The sequence below is a fragment of the Bos grunniens genome, chromosome 11, assembly GCF_055505025.1.
Source record: "Bos grunniens cultivar Pamir isolate PY7600 chromosome 11, Bosgru_T2T1.0, whole genome shotgun sequence".
In the NCBI taxonomy this organism is placed as follows: Eukaryota; Metazoa; Chordata; class Mammalia; order Artiodactyla; family Bovidae; genus Bos; species Bos grunniens.
Genome location: NC_141175.1, coordinates 64,025,744 through 64,043,894, shown reverse-complemented (window position 1 = coordinate 64,043,894; position 18,151 = coordinate 64,025,744). Strand labels below are relative to the sequence as shown.

The following is an 18,151-nucleotide window of genomic DNA, read 5'->3' as shown; positions in this document are numbered from 1 at the left end:
GTGCTGCAGTCCACGGGGTTGCAAAGAGTTGGACATGACTAAGCAATTGAACAACAATAAGACTAAAGATGACTGTAATTTAAACTTTTCTGGATGGCTAAAGGTCACCATTAATGGACATTAGTGGATATACTGCTCTGTGACAGGGGCTATTAAGACTTCTAGGACTCTAAGCTCATAGAAAAAATAAATAATGGTCTCCTAAAGTTGAAACCTTGGAGTCAATGTTACCCCACCTGTCTTCAGTCTCCATACTTTAAGAGATCAATAAATACTTGTTTCCTCATCTATAAAGGGATATTAATATTCCCCTTGCAGAGATATGATAAGGATTTAATGAAATTATATATGCAACGAATCAAGTAAGATTTCTGGCATGTACTTAATAAATGGTACCTATTATTGTCATTTTTAAATTAAAACCTTATCTGTAATTCACAAATAATAAAATTATTATCCCTTTAAAGATTTACGAGATTTGATCCCTTTCCTTCACATCTCAGACTACTCTGCTGTAGGCAGTCCTGGAATCTCCCTCATCAATGAAACCCTCCTGGGTACCTGCACTATAGAGAACTATCTGTCCTTTTTGTCAGAGGACTCAGACTCTTCTGTCCTTTTTTAGTGACCTTTTCATTTCCTCTTTTGACATCTGTTCTCTATGGTCCCTTCCAGGGTAGATCTGTAATCTACCCTGCCATCCTCTGATTATAAAGTAGTGTAGGGTGGAGGTTGCCAAGGGAAACCAGATTACCATGTGTAACATGTTAAATTAAATCAAATGTCTTTAGTACCTGAGATTTGTTAAAGGGTTTTCCCTTTCTAATCCCCTGCAGGCTCCCTGCTCAAGCATGCCAGCAGGGTTGGACTGAACTAATCACACAGCAGGGGCTGGAAGGCTGAATCCCAAAGTAGTCAGTGTTGCTCAATTATTCAATTTTACCACGTGCTAATAATGCCATGGACTTACTTCTGCTGAGGTAAAAGAAGTACATTTCTCTCCTTCAGGTCACCAAGATACTTCTAATAAATGTTCCATTCCTTAGTCAGTGGAAAAAATTCTTTCTCTGGAGTAAGAAATTGAATTCTTCCTCCCCAATAGAACCACTTAAAGTTATCAAGTTTAATCAAATTTGATACCAAAGGTAGCATGTCACCTCCTGAAAACTCAGGACCCACAGAATTTAATCCTGGACTCAGCTTTGCTAAATGGGGTAGTTGAATAACGTGCTTACTAAAGTGCTTGTGTACTTTGGCAACACAGAGACACACAGACAGACACACACATACACAAGCATATACCCATATACATATCACGGAAACTCTATGCCTGGGAATGGCTTTTAATCTTAGAGTTCTGAGCTGGGGGCTCATTTACCAGCAAACAATGAAAGTGGGTTATAGTAAGGCCAGGAATTGAGGCTGTTCAAGCAGAGGAGGCAGGAAGGAAGGAAGGAAAGATGGGGGGAAGCATTAAAAATGGCACTTGTCACATACAGATTAATGGAGAGCCCAGAATAAAAGCCCACACACCTACAGTCAATTCATCTTCAACAAAGGAGGCAAGAATATAAACTGGGAAAAAGCCTCTTCAACAAGTGTTGCTGGGAAAGTTGGACTGCTGCATGTAAATCAATGAAGTTAGAACACATCCTCACATCATGCATAAAAATAAACTCAAAATGGCTTAAAGACTTCAACATAAGACATCACAATATAAAATTCCAAGAAGAAAGAATAGGCAAAACGTGCTCTGACATAAATTATTCAATGTTTTCTTAGGTCAGTCTCCCAAAGCAATAGAAATAAAAACAAAAATAAACAAATGGAACCCAATCAAACCTATAAGCTTTCACACAGAAAAGGAAACCATAAACAAAATGAAAAGACCGGTAGAAAATATTTGCAAATAATGCAACCAATGAGAGCTTAATCTCCAAAATATACAAACACCTCATACAACTCAACAACAACAAAAAACCCAAACAACTCAATTAAAAAATGGGCAATAGGCCTTAACAGACATTTCTCCAAAGAAAACATACAGATGGCCAGTAGGCACATGAAAAGATGCTCAACACCACTAATTATAAGAGAAATGCAAGTCAAAACTACGATGAGTTACCACCTCACACTGGTTAGAGTGACCGTCATTAAAAAGGAAACTCATTTTTTGAGACAAACTCAAACTTGTTTGTCTACAAGTAACAAACACTGGGAGAGGATGTGGAGAAAAAGGAACTCTCCTACACTGTTGATGGAAATGTAAATTAAGTATAGTCACTATGGAGAATAGAATAGAGGTTCCTCAGAAAACTAAAAATAGAATTCCCATGTGATCCAGCAATCCCACTTTGGGGCATATATCTGGACAAAACTATCATTCAAAAGGGTACATGCATCCCTATGTTCACAGCATCACTATTCACAACAGCCAACTCTTTGGGGTTGGCAAAGTGTTGGACATGACTGAGCAACTTTCTTTACCAAATGAGCTATCAGGGAAGCCCCAAAATGGGAATGTAACAATAATAATGATTAATAAGATTAATAAAAATAGAAACACAGAGTGGTAGGGGCTGTGACAGGGAAATATTTTGAGGGGACATTTAAGGCATCCTCAGTTCAGTCTTGTTATTAAAACTATCAAGAAGTAACATCTAATCTGAATTCTGAAGAATCAGTTATTGAGAATTACCTGGGTGAAGAGTGGAGAAAATACAATCCAAACAGGGAAAAACTGTTGTGCAAAGGCCACAGAGCATCAGGAAGCTCCTGGGAACTATAGGTTATTGGTCCCTAAAGAGCTGAGGATGTGTGGCTGCAAAGTACAAAGGAGGAAACAGGATTAAAATGATAGAACTAGTGAACCCATGGTAAGGGGTTTAGATTTTACACTTAAGGCAAAATGGAGCCACAGAAGGATTTTAAGCAAGGGAGTAGCATGATCATATTTGTCTTCAGGAATTCTCACTCAGGTTGCAGTGTGAGTTAGAGGAAGAAGATGGTAACTAAGGGAAATGAAGACATTTGGTAAACTAAAGCAGAATTCAAGTGAGAAATCATATATATGGCAGTGGTAGTAGGCGTGGAGAGGAGGAGGCAGCTTTAAGAGAAAATGAAGACACAGACCGGCAGGACTTGGTGATCAACACCGATGTTGGGGTTTCTAAATTACCACCAATGCCCTTAAAACTCTAAGGTCTTTTGAATCCTACACATCTCTTGGGCTCATTTATGAGAGCAAGGATAATGCAAATATAGACTTGTACCTACAGGGAAATGACAATAGCAGTGTGGGCAGCTAGAGGCATGACCCTCTGCTCTTCTCCACCCAGCACACACACACATACCTCTCTCTCTCCCCCACTTACCTACTTCCAAGTCTCCTCACCACCATCACCTCCCTGCCACTCTTTTGTTCCCCAGAATCTCTGATGTCAGACTTGTGATGTAATGACTAACACAGAGTCTGACTGTCTCTTTTGATAAATAAAAGATCTGTCTTTAGCCATGTTTGAAAAGCCACCCCAATCCTCTACATTATCTTTCTCTACAGGGTTGAGAAAAAAGAAAATGAAGCCAGACATATGACCTTCTCAATCCAAATTTTCCTACTACTGTTGGCAATTAAAAAAAAAAAAAGTTAGATAACATTAAAAACGTTGAACATTCTATTTGTGACAAAGCAAGAGGAAAAAAGCAAGGACAAATCAGCAAAGACAGAATGAATCTGAAGAGTCAAATTAGATACAGCTCCGTGCTCTGTGCTGTGCTTAGTTTCTCAGTCGTATCTGACTCTTTGCAACCCCATGGATTGTAGCCCTCCAGGCTCCTCTTCCATGGGGATTCTCCAGGCAAGAATGCTAGAGAGGGTTGCCATGCCCTCCTCCAGGGGATCTTCCCAACCCAGGGACTGAATCCAGGTCTCCTGCATTGCAGGCAGATTCTTTACCATCTGAGCCACCGGGGTACAGCTCTACTGATACAGTTTCCAAGAGCATTACTACTTCTGTTTTGTGAGTTTTAAGGAGAATCTGAGGGGAACTGGGGAAGAAAAAGGAGAATTTCCATTGCATTTTCCAATACTCTAGATAATTTTTGCCTACCTCTGAAGGATTTGATCGGAAATAATTACAAGAAAAAATTCTATAGGGGTGGGAAGGTGGAATAGAAGTAGAGGAGGAGAGAAGGAACCGGAAAACAGAGCAGCTGCAATGAATGAAGGCTCTGGGACAGATATAAATAAAAACAGGGTTCAGTCTTGTCCTTTGGTGTCATATGCTAATGACGAGATAACCTGGCAACTGAATTTCAGGTAATTCTAGAGTTAAAGACATCAGTCAAATGGAGATAACAACAAATATCTGTTAGTAATTGGCTGAGGCTGAGGGTGTAAAGGTGTTTCCTCTTAGAATTTGATTTTAGAGAATTAGCATCCACTGCCACCCAGTTAGCATATGACACTGAAGGACACGGCTGAACCTTATTTGTCTTTATTTTTATCTGTTCCCCAAGCCTTCATTCATTGCAGCTGCTCTGTCTTTTCAGTTCCTTCTCTCCACCTCTACTTACGCTGGTTAATGTGAAGTGAACCTGCGGATTCAAGAGGCTTCATCAACTAGCTCAATTTCAATAGCCATAAATAACAATTTTACTTCAAAACAACTACCAAGAAAAACAGCTTTTTAAAAGTAAGTTTTAAGTTTTGGAATATTAAGGAGATAAACTAACTTGCTGATAACCTATTAATTGTTGAAAAAGGTCTTCAATAAATAACTCAAGAACTCTATAAAGAGAATTATTTTAAAATTATTCCAGGGTCTTCCCTGGTGGTCTAGTGGTTGGGACTCTGGGCTTTCACTTTGAAGGGCCTAGGTTCAATCCCTGGTCAGAGAACTAAGATCCTACAAGTCAAGCAGTACATCTAAAAAAAAAATTTTTTTTAATTAGGAAAAGTATAAGACTGGAATCATTCCATATGTTGAACTTGATTTGCACTAAATGTATTAATATTCTTAGGGATAAATATTTCTTTATTGCATTTTTAAAATTAACTTTTAGATATTACTTTTTAAATGAAAAGAATATTATCAAAATAATCAGACTTCTGGCTTCAAGATAGTGGAAAAAGGCCCTTTCTGCTCACTTCTCTGGAAAATCACTGTAAAATAAGAGAATGAGAAACAGAAAAAGACACTCCATCTACAATGAGACAAGAAGATTCATCACCACAACTCTCAATGTACAAAAGAAAAGGAATGCAGGAGTGGAAGGCAGCAGAGCCCAGGAAGCTGATCCCTCAGACTTGGCAAAGAGAGATACTAGCTCCTCCAAGCCAAGCAAAGCTGAGGACTGGAAACCTAAGACAATAGAGGGTGAAACATGGGCTAAAAAGAAGGGGAATCGTTGAAGGCCTATATAAAGAACAAATGGACCCCCATGTCCCTCCCTGACACCAAGCAATAGGAGACTTATATTCTGGGAAACCAAACTAGAGGTGTCTACACTAAGGAGCCCCTGGCAAGAGAACAGCTGGAGGGAAGCCCTGCAAGGAAAACAGGAGGGGTCCATAAGAGCTTACAGTCTGAACAGAGAGAACGGAAGACCCCTTTCCTACCCTGCTCTGGCACTCAGGCTGCTGAGCTTATACCTTTCTTGACAGGAGACTAGAGGATTCTTCTCTGGACAAACTGGATGGTTTTTGAGGGAAATTTTTCAGATAATGTGATATGGTCCTTTCATATAAAAAGTCAATTTACTACCTGTTCTCTTCTAATAAAACTCAGTCAACAGGCACCACCATCCCACACATAACTTTCAATTACCTTTTAATGTTCTGTACTTAAATGAATGCACAGAGACCATAAGTCATTTGAAGAAAATCTCTAACATGAAAGGAAGAAACCAAAACACAAACACAAGTGGAAAGAATAGTGCACAAATTTCCATGTGTCCTTCAAGCCAGCCTCAAGTTATCAACATTTTGCTGAACATATTTTAGCTATCTCTATTACCTTTTTCATTTAAGAGGGAGGTGGGCTGGAGTTACCATAAGAAAATCTCAAATAATTTCACCTGTGAACAATTCCCAATGGAAACATTTTTAAAAGCAATATTCTTTGTTATTTAAACTTACATTGAAACATTTCTGATGTCAATTTAAACATATTTCATGGGAAATAGATGGGGAAACAGTGGAAACTGTCAGACTTTATTTTGGGGGGCTCCAAAATCACTGCAGATGGTGATTGCAGCCATGAAATTAAAAGACGCTTACTCCTTGGAAGGAAAGTTATGACCAACCTAGCTGCTAAGCTGCTAAGTCACTTCAGTCGTGTCTGACTCTGTGTGACTCCACAGACGGCAGCCCACCAGGCTCCCCCGTCCCTGGGATTCTCCAGGCAAGAACACTGGAGTGGGTTGCCATTTCCTTCTCCAATCCATGAAAGTGAAAAGTGAAAGGGAAGTTGCTCAGGCATGTCCAACTCTTCGCGACCCCATGGACTGCAGCCCACGAGGCTCCTCCATCCATGCGATTTTCCAGGCAAGAGTACTGGAGTGGGTTGCCATCGCCTTCTCCTGACCAACCTAGATAGCATATTAAAAAGCAGAGACATTGCTTTGCCAACAAAGGTCCGTCTAGTCAAGGCTATGGTTTTTCCTGTGGTCATGTATGGATGTGAGAGTTGGACTGTGAAGAAAGCTGAGCGCCAAAGAATTGATGCTTTTGAACTGTGGTGTTGGAGAAGACTCTTGAGAGACCCTTGGACTGCAAGGAGGTCCAACCAGTCCATCCTAAAGGAGATCAGTCCTGGGTGTTCATTGGAAGGACTGATGCTAAAGCTGAAACTCCAGTACTTTGGCCACCTCATGCAAAGAGCTGACTCATTGGAAAAGACCCTGATGCTGGGAGGGGTTGGGGGCAGGAGGAGAAGGAGACGACAGAGGATGAGATGGCTGGATGGCATCACCAACTCGATGGACATAAGTTTGAGTGAACTCCGGGAGTTGGTGATGGACAGGGAGGCCTGGCGTGCTGCGATTCATGGGGTCACAAAGAGTTGGACATGACTGAGTGAATGAACTGAACTGAACTGAAGGGAGCACATGGTTTCTCAAACTTCTTTTGGGGCTGGAGAAGGGTACATAAGTAAAAAAGTTTGAAAAGCATTTACTGAACCTTAGCATAGACAAAAATCATTAGAAATGAAAAAGGGACACATAGAATCACATACACGGAGAAAGGTTTTATTTTTTTTTCTCATTTTCTGTTTTTCCTCTTAGATAACATGTAAACGTACAGAATATACTGGCTTTATTTTATTTTATTTTTTTCATTTTAACAGTTTTTAATGAAAGCTGTAGACAAGATGACTTTATTCTTGCATCTTCTCAATTGTTTCTTCCTTATATTTGCCCTTTTCCTTTCCTACTTGGCGAGATTTGGCTTTACGTTCGAGGATCTTTTTGTGGTCTTTGTCCAGTTTTAGTTTGGTGATAACCACCTTGCTGGGGTGAATGCCCACATGGACAGTTGTGCCATTAGCCTTCTCCCGCTGCACTCATTCAGTGTAGATGACATATTTCTTCCCGTAAACCTGGACTACTTTGCCAATTTGCTGCCTTTTGTAGTGCCCTCGTACAACCTGAATTTCATCATCCTTTCAGATGGGCATGGATCGAACGTTGTACTTCTGTCTTAGCTCTTTAGAAAGAGGAGAAGACATAATTTTCCTGCGAATGTGGGAAGGCGCATTGAAATGCCTTTTTCGATTCTTGCTTTGGTCAGAAGTCACAAAGGGATTGAACTTCATTTTGGCTGCTAGCGCTTCAGCGATGGCCACAGAAGGGAAGAGCAATATACTGGTTTTTAAAAATATTTATTTATTTGGCTGCTTTGGGTCTTAGTTGCCCTGTGGCATGTCGGAGCTTAGTTCCAGAACCAGGGATCAAACTTGTGTCCCCTGAATTGGAAGGTAGATTCTTAACCACTGGGCCACCAGGGAAGTCCCTGGAATACACTGTTATTTATTGTGGAACATAATTTTCTCTCTCACTTTCTCTGTGTATATTATCTCAACCTCAAAGGTTTTTTGCTTTTTCAGCAAAGAAAAGAAGTATGAGGACCCCTGGGGAGTGGAGGAGAAAGAAAGACCTCCTTCCTCCCTTTCCCCATTTCTTCCTCTTACTCTGATCACTGAATAGACATGAATTCCCGTGGCTTCTGCTGGGAACCTGGGTAAGACATGCTGGATACAGTCCAGAGTGGCCATAGTCAATGACAAATGTCTTGTGTCCAAGTGTGGTAGGCATATATTAGTAGACAAAATAGATACAAATTCCTGACCTTGTAAAATTTATAGTCAAGAAACAGATAACAAGCAAAATAAATAAATGAATCACATGCTATTTCATGTGATAAATGCAATGAGAAACGATCCATTTATTGGTTCAGTTCAGTTCAGCCACTCAGTCAGGTCCGATTTTTTGCAACCCATGGACTGTGTCACGCCAGGTCTCCCTGTCCATCACCAACTCTCAGAGCTTGCTCAAACTTATGTCTATCGAGTTGGTGATGCCATCCAATCCTCTCATCCTCTGTCATCCCCTTTTCCTCCTGCCTTCCATCTTTCCCAGCATCTGGGTCTTTTCCAATTAGTCAGTTCTTTGCATCAGCTGGCCAAAGTATTGGAGCTTCAGCATCAGTCCTTCTAATGAATATTCAGGACTGATTTCCTTTAGGATTGACTGGTTTCCTTTAGGATTGACTGGTTTGATCTCCTTGTAGTCCAAGGGACTCTCAAGAGTCTTCTCCAACACCACAGTTCAAAAGCATCAATTCTTTGGTGCTCAGCTTTCTTTATGGTCCAACTCTCACATCCACACATGACTACTGGAGAAACCATAGCTTTGACTAGATGGACTTTTGTCAGCAAAATAATGTCTCTGCTTTTTAATATGCTGTCTAGGTTGGTCATAGCTTTTCTTCCAAGGAGCAAGTATCTTTTCATTTCATGGGTCCAGTCACCATCTGCAGTGATTTTGGAGCCGAAGAAAATAAAGCCTGTCAGTTTCCATTGTTTCCCCATCTATTTGCCATGAAGTGATGGGACTGGATTCCATGATCTTAGTTTTTTGAATGTTGAGTTCTAAGCCAGCTTTTCTACTCTTTTACTTTCATCAAGAGGCTCTATAATTCCTCTTCACTTTCTGCCTTAAGGGTGGTATCATCTGCATATCTGAGGTTGAAATTTATCAGTTACTGTGGAGAAAACTAAAACAGGAAAGAGGAATGGAAGAAGAGCAATTTGCAAGTTTAAAAAGGGTAGTAAGGGAAGGCCTCACTGAGAAGCAAAAACAAAAGAAAATTGAAGAAGGTGAGGGAATAAGCCATACATATATCTGAGGGAGAAGTATTTCAGGCAGAGAGAACAGCAATGCAAAGACCTGGAGACAGAAGTGCACCTGTTGTGTTCAATGTGGCTAGACCAGTCCGGGAAGAGAGCAAGTATCTAGTGATGAAGTCAAAGAACTAAGGTGCAGTGGTAGGGCAGGGCCAGTGTAGGCCCTTGCAGGCAATTAGAGGACTCTTGTTTCGCTCTGAGCCAGATGGGGAGCAATGGAGGGTAAACTAAGGAAGGACATGAACTGATTTCCTTTTTAAAGTGGTAAGGGACAAGCATGGAAGCAGGGACAGTTTTTAGGAGGCCACTATAAAAATCCAAGCAACTGCTTAACCTGCCTCTGGATAAGGGAAATTATCTTGACAGGTACAGCAAGGAGAAAGACTAGGGTTGTTTCTAGGATCTCAATGCCTTCAAATTAACCAGTTTGTTAATGGGTCAACAGTCCGTGGCCCATTTGCTGGAAGTGTAAGTTGGGGCTTTACCAGTTAAAACTCTGTCCTAGGTCTTGGCCTGTAATCCTCTGCTTCACACTGTGCTGGATTATTCTCTTCCAAGAAGGAGCTCCCCGTGCATACTGGGCAGGCAGGAGGTACCAGACCCAGGCATCTCACCTGTGCCCTGCAGTACGTCTCCACAGGCACTAGCCTTCAGAGCCAGAGACTTCTGGTCATCATGGATAAGAAGATGAAATAGTCCAGCTTGGTGGAAGTGGGGGAGAGGGTACACTCAGGACAGTTGACATGCATAGACTGCAGACCCCAGAAAACTACTGACCATGGGATTCATAGTGGCCAAGACACTGTACATAGCAGCCTCAATCTAGGGGCTTTTCTGAATCCCTAACAAGATGGGTTTCAAGAAGTCCAATGCAACCGTCAGAGGATGGGGCTGACCTATGATAGCAACTTCCCTGGGGGAGCCTCCCATTCTCCCTGCTATGGCCCGGAACTCTATGCCTTTCATCCAGGCCTAATCATAAGTTGGCCACTTCATGTACCTAAATCAATTCTGTAAACTTGGCCTGTGGACCGAATCAGCCACAAAGAAGACCCAAAATATCAAGGGGGCCAGTTCTTCCACCTACATTGGGGTTCTGCTCACAAGCACACATAAAGAAATACACAACGAATACATAAAAAACAAAGATGCATGCACATACATATGTGTACATACAGATGCAAACATATATACAAACTCACACACACACATCTATACAGCAGAATATTCTATTCAAAGAAGATGTCAAGAAAGAGTTGATGAGTATGTGTATTTTCAAAAAAAAATTGTTAAATCTAGATCAGTGACTCTCAAATAGTTTGGTTTCAGAGCTTTTTACAGTTTAAAAATTCTTTGAGAACCCAATATAGCTTTTGTTTATGCTGGTTATATCTACGAATATTTATCATATTAGCAATTAAAACTACACATTTTTAAAATATTAATCCCACAAAGAGTCAGACACGACTGAGTGACTGAACTGAACTGACTGAATTCATCTAAAATTGATAAGAAAGTGATAAATCTACTACGTGCTAACATAAATAACACTTTAAAAATACTATATTGTTCAAACAAAATAATTCAGTGAGAATAGTGGCAATGCAGTACATGTTTGCAATTTCTTTAGTATACATCTTAAAAAAGACATCTGGATTTTCATATCTGCTTTTATGTTCAATATGCTACAATAGTACATATCATGTAGCCTCTGGAAAACTCCACTGTATACTTTTGAGAGGATGAGAATGAAAATGGCAAATAATAATATATTACTATGAAAATACTTTTGACTTCATGAACCTCTTACAAGGACCCTGAGTAGTCCCTACACCACACTCTGAGAACTACTGATGTGACTGAAACGGACAATTTTGAAGGAACATACAAATAATTAAAATCTGACTCAAGATGAATGAACAAAATCATATAGACCAATAACCTTTAACAGAATAAATTGAAAAAGTAATAAAGCTATCCCCTTAGTACTCCCTAAAATAGTTTGCTAAGTATAGTCTATCAGAACTTCAAGAAACAGAAACAAATTACTTCTTTTTTGCTTAAATTTTCCAAACACAAAAGAAAGCCTGATAATTAAACCCACAAGGATTACACAATCTAATATCCAAACCATAATCTAATATGTAATATATTTGCATAATTTAATACCCAAACCAAAGATAGCATTAAAATAGTAGATAAGAGGCTATTTTATTTACATACATATACATACAGACTTCCCAGGTGGCGCTAGGGGTAAAGAACCCACCTGCCAATGCAGGAGACTTGGGTTTGATCCCTAGGTTGGGAAGATTCCCTGGAGGAAGGATCCTACTCTAATATTCTTGCCTGGAGAATCCCATGGACTGAGGAATCTGTTGGGCTATAGTCCATAGCATCACAGTCAGACACGACTGACGTGACTGAGCATGCAATTGTGCATATTATAAAAATCCTAAATAAAATATTAATAAGTCAAATTTTTACTTAAATAAAATCAGGCTAAAAAATGTTATTTAGGAAAACAACAAAAGTTCAACATAAGAAAACCAATTCATTTACTTGACTACAATAATAGTTAAAAAGAAAAATATAATGACTGTAAATACTCATTTTTCATTAAAACACTTACTAAACTTGAAATAGAAGCAAATTGCCTTAAATAGAGAAAGAATATGTATAAGAAAAGAGTTAACAATGCAATTACTACTAAAACTTCAGAAACATTCCTATTACTGAAGAGCAAGATAAGAGTCACTACTAGTATTACCATTATGTAACATGTTTTGGAGGTCCTAATCAAGTCTATGAGATATGTACACACACAAACATATATATCATATATATATGTATATAGTGAAAAAGAGTAGAAAAGTGATCATTATTTGCGAATAAAGTAACGGTATATTTAGATAATCAACCAAAAAAAAAAAAAAAAACCACCAGAATTTTTAATCAGTCAGTTCAGTTCAGTTGCTCAGTCGTGTCCGACTCTTTGTGACCCCATGAATCGCAGCACGCCAGGCCTCCCTGTCCATCACCAACTCCCGGAGTTCACTCAGACTCACATCCATCAAGTCAGTGATGCCATCCAGCCATCTCATCCTCTGTTGTCCCCTTCTCCTCCTGCCCCCAATCCCTCCCAGCATCAGGGTCTTTTCCAATAAGTCAACTCTTTGCATGAGGTGGCCAAGTACTGGAGTTTCAGCTTCAGCATCAGTCCTTCCAATGAACACCCAGGACTGATCTCCTTTAGGATGGACTGGTTGGATCTCCTTGCAGTCCAAGGGACTCTCAAGAGTCTTCTCCAACACCACAGTTCAAAAGCATCAATTCTTTGGCGCTCAGCTTTCTTCACAGTCCAACTCTCACATCCATACATGACCACTGGAAAAACCATAGCCTTGACTAGACGGACCTTTGTTGGCAAAGTAATGTCTGCTTTTCAGTAAGCTATCTAGGTTGGTCATAACTTTTCTTCCAAGGAGTGAGCGTCTTTTAATTTCATGGCTACAGTCACCATCTGCAGTGATTTTGGAGCCCCCCAAAATAAAGTCTGACACTGTTTCCCCATCTATTTCCCATGAAATGATGGGACCAGATGCCATGATCTTAGTTTTCTGAATGTTGAGTTTTAAGCCAAATTTTTCACTCTCCTCTTTCACTTTCAAGAGGATTTTAATAGAGACTAGAAAATTGGGCAATTACAAGATAAATATCAAGACATACAAACATACACATATTGCTTTCCTAGTAACCAAAGAGAAAAATCTTATGAAAAAAAGAAACCCTACTCAGATTGCCTTTAAATAAAAAATGAAAACATGTTTAAAAAAACCAAAACACATAGGAATAACTTTATGAAATGTGAGATGAAAATGATAAAATAATTGTAAGCCCAAATGAAGAACTGAAACACTGTAGAGACATTTGCTTCTCGTTGAAAAGTTCCATAAAAACTAGAAACTTAAGTTTTCTGAATGACTATACACAAAGGTAAATAATAAATGACAGACTGGAAGAAAAACTGTATAAAGGATCAATAACCATATGTCCAAAGAGATCTCCCAAATCAGTTTTAAACAGCCAAATAACCAGATAAAAAGGAACCCCAATGATTAACATACATGCAAAAGAAATGTGAAACCTCACTTGAAAAATCAAATAAGCGTAAATTAAAACAAGATAATTTTTGCATATAGTTTAGAATATGAAAGAATATGATATACCCAGTTTGGGTGAGGGTACAAGGGTGGAAGACATTGTTGTAAACTGGTAACATCTTGTGGGAGGGCAACTTAGAAATACTTACCAAAATTTCAATTGATTCAGCGACAAGAGCTGCCCATTTTGAATGTAAACCTCATTTCCCATAAATATAATAGCTCATTTTAGAGGTGCTGTGATGACAGGATGAATGTTTTGTAAACTGTAAACTGTACACATGACACATGCACCCCCTCCCACCCCATATACCATGATCCTGTTTTTGTTAATGAATTTTATTATAATTTGGAAAATAGATTATCTGTCAAGGTATTAATACTGAAGGTTTTCTAAATGTGTTAAAGCAATGTATCAAAAACTTCAAACAAAATCTTTTCAAATACATGATAAACTCCTCTGATCTGGTAAGGTTTAGTGTGCCTACCACTTTTTCTCCCCAGGGACTTGCCTAAGTAGTATCAGAAGCAGGATAGGAAAGAGGTCAAAAAGTATCCTACGAGATGGGACTGACATACATACACTACTGTGCATAAAACATAATTAATGAGAACCTACTGTGCAGCACAGAGAACTCTACTCAGTGATCTGTGGTGACCTAAATGGGAAGGAAATCTAAAAGAACAGATAGATGTATACGTATAACTGATTCACTCTGCTGTACAGCAGAAACTAACACAACATTGTAAAGCAACTATACTCCAATAAAAAATTTTTTTAAGTATCCTAGAAAAAGCATGGGATTCTGAAATAGAACTAGGTTCAAGTTCTCTTTCTACTTAGCAGCAAGTCATTTGGGGCAATTATATGCTCTTTAGTTGCTTGTTTCCTCATCTGTAAAACAGTCAGAATGCTGTTTCTCATATAAATGAAAATTTAAATGAGATATTCTACCAAAATGTTAATTGTTGTTTTTATAATGCAGGTCTCCTAATTCAGTTTAGTAGTGCACATTAAACAAAAAAGGGGATTTCCTCAAGCCTTGCCCCTTCCAAACTTTCAGTTCTAGTTTTAGTCTAAAAGTTTAAGGAAGGTCATTTGTTGTGAATTTGAGTATAGAACAGCATCTGCACTGGGCCAGTTTCTAGCTCTGAATGCTGGTTAACAGGTATGCAAACCATGAAGGCAAATCAAATCATACACCCAACAACAAAACGCAGTAAGTCCCCAGGGAAAGGAGAAAGGCAGGGGCTCTGGGACCTTAAATCCTGTCCAGTTTAAATCCTGTCAAAATCTTTATTAGGTGACCTTGTGTAGTATTTTGAAGGAGAGGGAGGGAGGCAGTGAGGGAGGGGAGGAGGGCAAGAGAGACGGAAAGGGGGAGAAAGATGGAGACGATGAGAGAAAAAAGAGGGAAAAGGAACCACAGATTCCTAAGAATAATTTGGGGAAGCCTATCTAATGGCAAGATCTAATGCTAAAGCTTTGGCATTTTGGCTGGGAAATTTCAAGTGCATTTCTAGAATATGGCAGAGTGATGAGCTATTCATCAGTTCAGTTCAGTTCAGTTGCTCACTCGTGTCCGACTCTTTGCGACCCCATGAATCGCAGCACACCAGGCCTCCCTGTCCATCACCAACTCCTGGAGTTCACCCAAACTCATGTGCCTAGAGTTGGTGATGCCATCCAGCCACCTCATCTTCTTTTGTCCCTTTCTCCTTCTGCCCCCAATCCCTCCCAGCATCAGGGTCTTTTCCAATGAGTAAACTCTTCGCATCAGGTGGTTAAAGTATTGGAGTTTCAGCTTTAGCATCAGTCCTTCCAAAGAACACGCAGGACTGATCTCCTTTAGAATGGACTGGCTGGATCTCCTTGCAGTCCAAGGGACTCTCAAGAGTCTTCTCCAACCACAGTTCAAAAGCATCAATTCTTCAGCGATATAAAAATAGAAGCTACAATAACTAAAAAATTAAAAAGGCCTAAGTTCATGAGCTGTCAAAAATGATTATTAAATATACTCATGAGTCTAACTGGTAATGAATTTTTTTCTACCCTTTACTTCCATCTACCACTCCTCCATTATATAAACTTAAAATATGCAAACATTGTAAGGATCACTATTGGGTATGAGTCCTACTATTAACTCTCAAAAAAGAACATAAACTCTACCACAAATAATTTTTTGTGTGTATTTCTCTAAATTTAATTGATAGATTTTCATTAGGGTTGTTATTGTATAAAAAAAGTAATTCTAACCTCACAGATGAAACAAACAGGACAGTATGCTCTGATCTTAGTAATTTGTTTAATGTTATAAATAAAAATAATGTGCGCGGGCGCAAGAGGGCCTAGAGGAGCTAACCCATGTTTAAGGTCAGGAAAGGCAGCGGTGAGGAGATACCCCTCATCCAAGGTAAGGAGCAGTGGCTGCACTTTGCTGGAGCAGCCGTGAAGAGATACCCCACACCCAAGGTAAGAGAAAACCAAGTAAGATGGTAGGTGTTGCAAGAGGGCATCACAGGGCAGACACACTGAAACCATACTCACAGAAAACTAGTCAATCTAATCACACTAGGACCACAGCCTTGTCTAACTCAATGAAACTAAGCCATGCCCGTGGGGCCACCCAAGACAGGCGGGCATGGTGGAGAGGTCTGACAGAATGTGGTCCACTGGAGAAGGGAATGGCAAACCACTTCAGGATTCTTGCCTTGAGAACCCCATGAACACTATGAAAAGGCAATATGATAGGATACTGAAAGAGAAATTCCCCAGGTCAGTAGGTGCCCAATATGCTACTGGAGATCAGTGGAGAAATAACTCCAGAAAGAATGAAGGGATGGAGCCAAAACAAAAAGAATACCCAGCTGTGGATGTGACTGGTGATAGAAGCAAGGTCCGATGCTGTAAAGAGCAATACTGCATAGGAACCTGGAATGTCAGGTCCATGAATCAAGGCAAATTGGAAGTGGTCAAACAAGAGATGGCAAGGCTGAATGTCGACAATCTAGGAATCAGCAAACTGAAATGGACTGGAATGGGTGAATTTAACTCAGATGACCATTATATCTACTACTGCGGGCAGGAATCCCTCAGAAGAAATGGAGTAGCCATCATGGTCAACAAAAGAGTCTGAAATGCAGTACTTGGATGCAATCTCAAAAATGACAGAATGATCTCTGTTCGTTTCCAAGACAAACCATTCAATATCACAGTAATCCAAGTCTATGCCCCAACCAGTAACGCTGAAGAAGCTGAAGTTGAACAGTTCTATGAAGACCTACAAGACCTTTTAGAACTAACATCCAAAAAAGATGTCCTTCTCATTATAGGGGACTGGAATGCAAAAGTAGAAAGTCAAGAAACACCTGGAGTAACAGGCAAATTTGGCCTTGGAATACGGAATGAAGCAGGGCAAAGACTAATGGAGTTTTGCCAAGAAAATGCACTGGTCATAGCAAACACCCTCTTCCAACATCACAAGAGAAGACTCTACACATGGACATCACCAGATGGTCAACACCGAAATCAGATTGATTATATTCTTTGCAGCCAAAGATGGAGAAGCTCTATACAGTCAGGAAAAACAAGACCAGGAGCTGACTGTGGCTCAGACCATGAACTCCTTATTGCCAAATTCAGACTTAAATTGAAGGAAGTAGGGAAAACCACTAGATCATTCAGGTATGACCTAAATCATATCCCTTATGATTATACAGTGGAAGTGAGAAATAGATTTAAGGGACTAGATCTGATAGATAGAATGCCTGATGAACTATGGAATGAGGTTTGTGACACTGTACAGGAGACAGGGATCAAGACCATCCCCATGGAAAAGAAATGCAAAAAAGCAAAATGGCTGTCTGGGGAGGCCTTACAAATAGCTGTGAAAAGAAGAGAAGCAAAAAGCAAAGGAGAAAAGGAAAGATATAAGCATCTGAATGCAGAGTTCCAAAGAATAGCAAGGAGAGATAAGAAAGCCTTCCTCAGCGATCAATGCAAAGAAATAGAGGAAAACAACAGAATGGGAAAGACTAGAGATTTCTTCAAGAAAATTAGAGATACCAAGGGTACATTTCAGGCAAAGATGCACTCAATAAAGGACAGAAATGGTATGGACCTAACAGAAGCAGAAGATATTAAGAAGAGATGGCAAGAATACACAGAAGAACTGTACAAAAAAGATCTTTAAGACCCAGATAATCATGATGGTGTGATCACTCACCTAGAGCCAGACATCCTGGAATGTGAAGTCAAGTGGGCCTTAGAAAGCATCACTACGAACAAAGCTAGTGGAGGTGATGGAATTCCAGTGGAGCTATTTCAAATCCTGAAGGATGATGCTGTGAAAGTGTTGCACTCAATATGCCAGCAAATTTGCAAAACTCAGCAGTGGCCATAGGACTGGAAAAGGTCAGTTTTCATTCCAATCCCAAAGAAAGGCAATGCCAAAGAATGCTCAAACTACCACACAATTGCACTCATCTCACATGCTACTAAAGTAATGCTCAAAATTCTCCAAGCCAGGCTTCAGCAATACATGAACTGTGAACTTCCAGATGTTCAAGCTGTATTTATAA

The 18,151-nt window shown here is 39.8% G+C and overlaps 1 protein-coding gene and 1 pseudogene across 18 annotated transcripts in view; both read right to left on the bottom strand.

Moving 5' to 3' along the window:
* The window catches only part of PUS10 (pseudouridine synthase 10), an 85,766-nt gene that overhangs the window by 31,264 nt on the left and 36,351 nt on the right, over window positions 1-18,151 (bottom strand). Inside the window, exons 1-2 of one of the 18 annotated variants that reach the window (XM_086326780.1) lie at window positions 4,110-4,247; window positions 2,699-2,821 (exon numbers count right to left, since the gene is read on the bottom strand). The exons of the other annotated variants lie outside the window; for them this stretch is intronic. The gene's annotated coding sequence lies outside the window, so the exon portion shown is untranslated. Of the gene's footprint in view, window positions 1-2,698; window positions 2,822-4,109; window positions 4,248-18,151 lie in introns of those variants that run through there. 18 annotated transcript variants of the gene reach the window in all.
* On the bottom strand, window positions 7,318-7,878 carry LOC147363250 (large ribosomal subunit protein uL24 pseudogene; annotated as a pseudogene).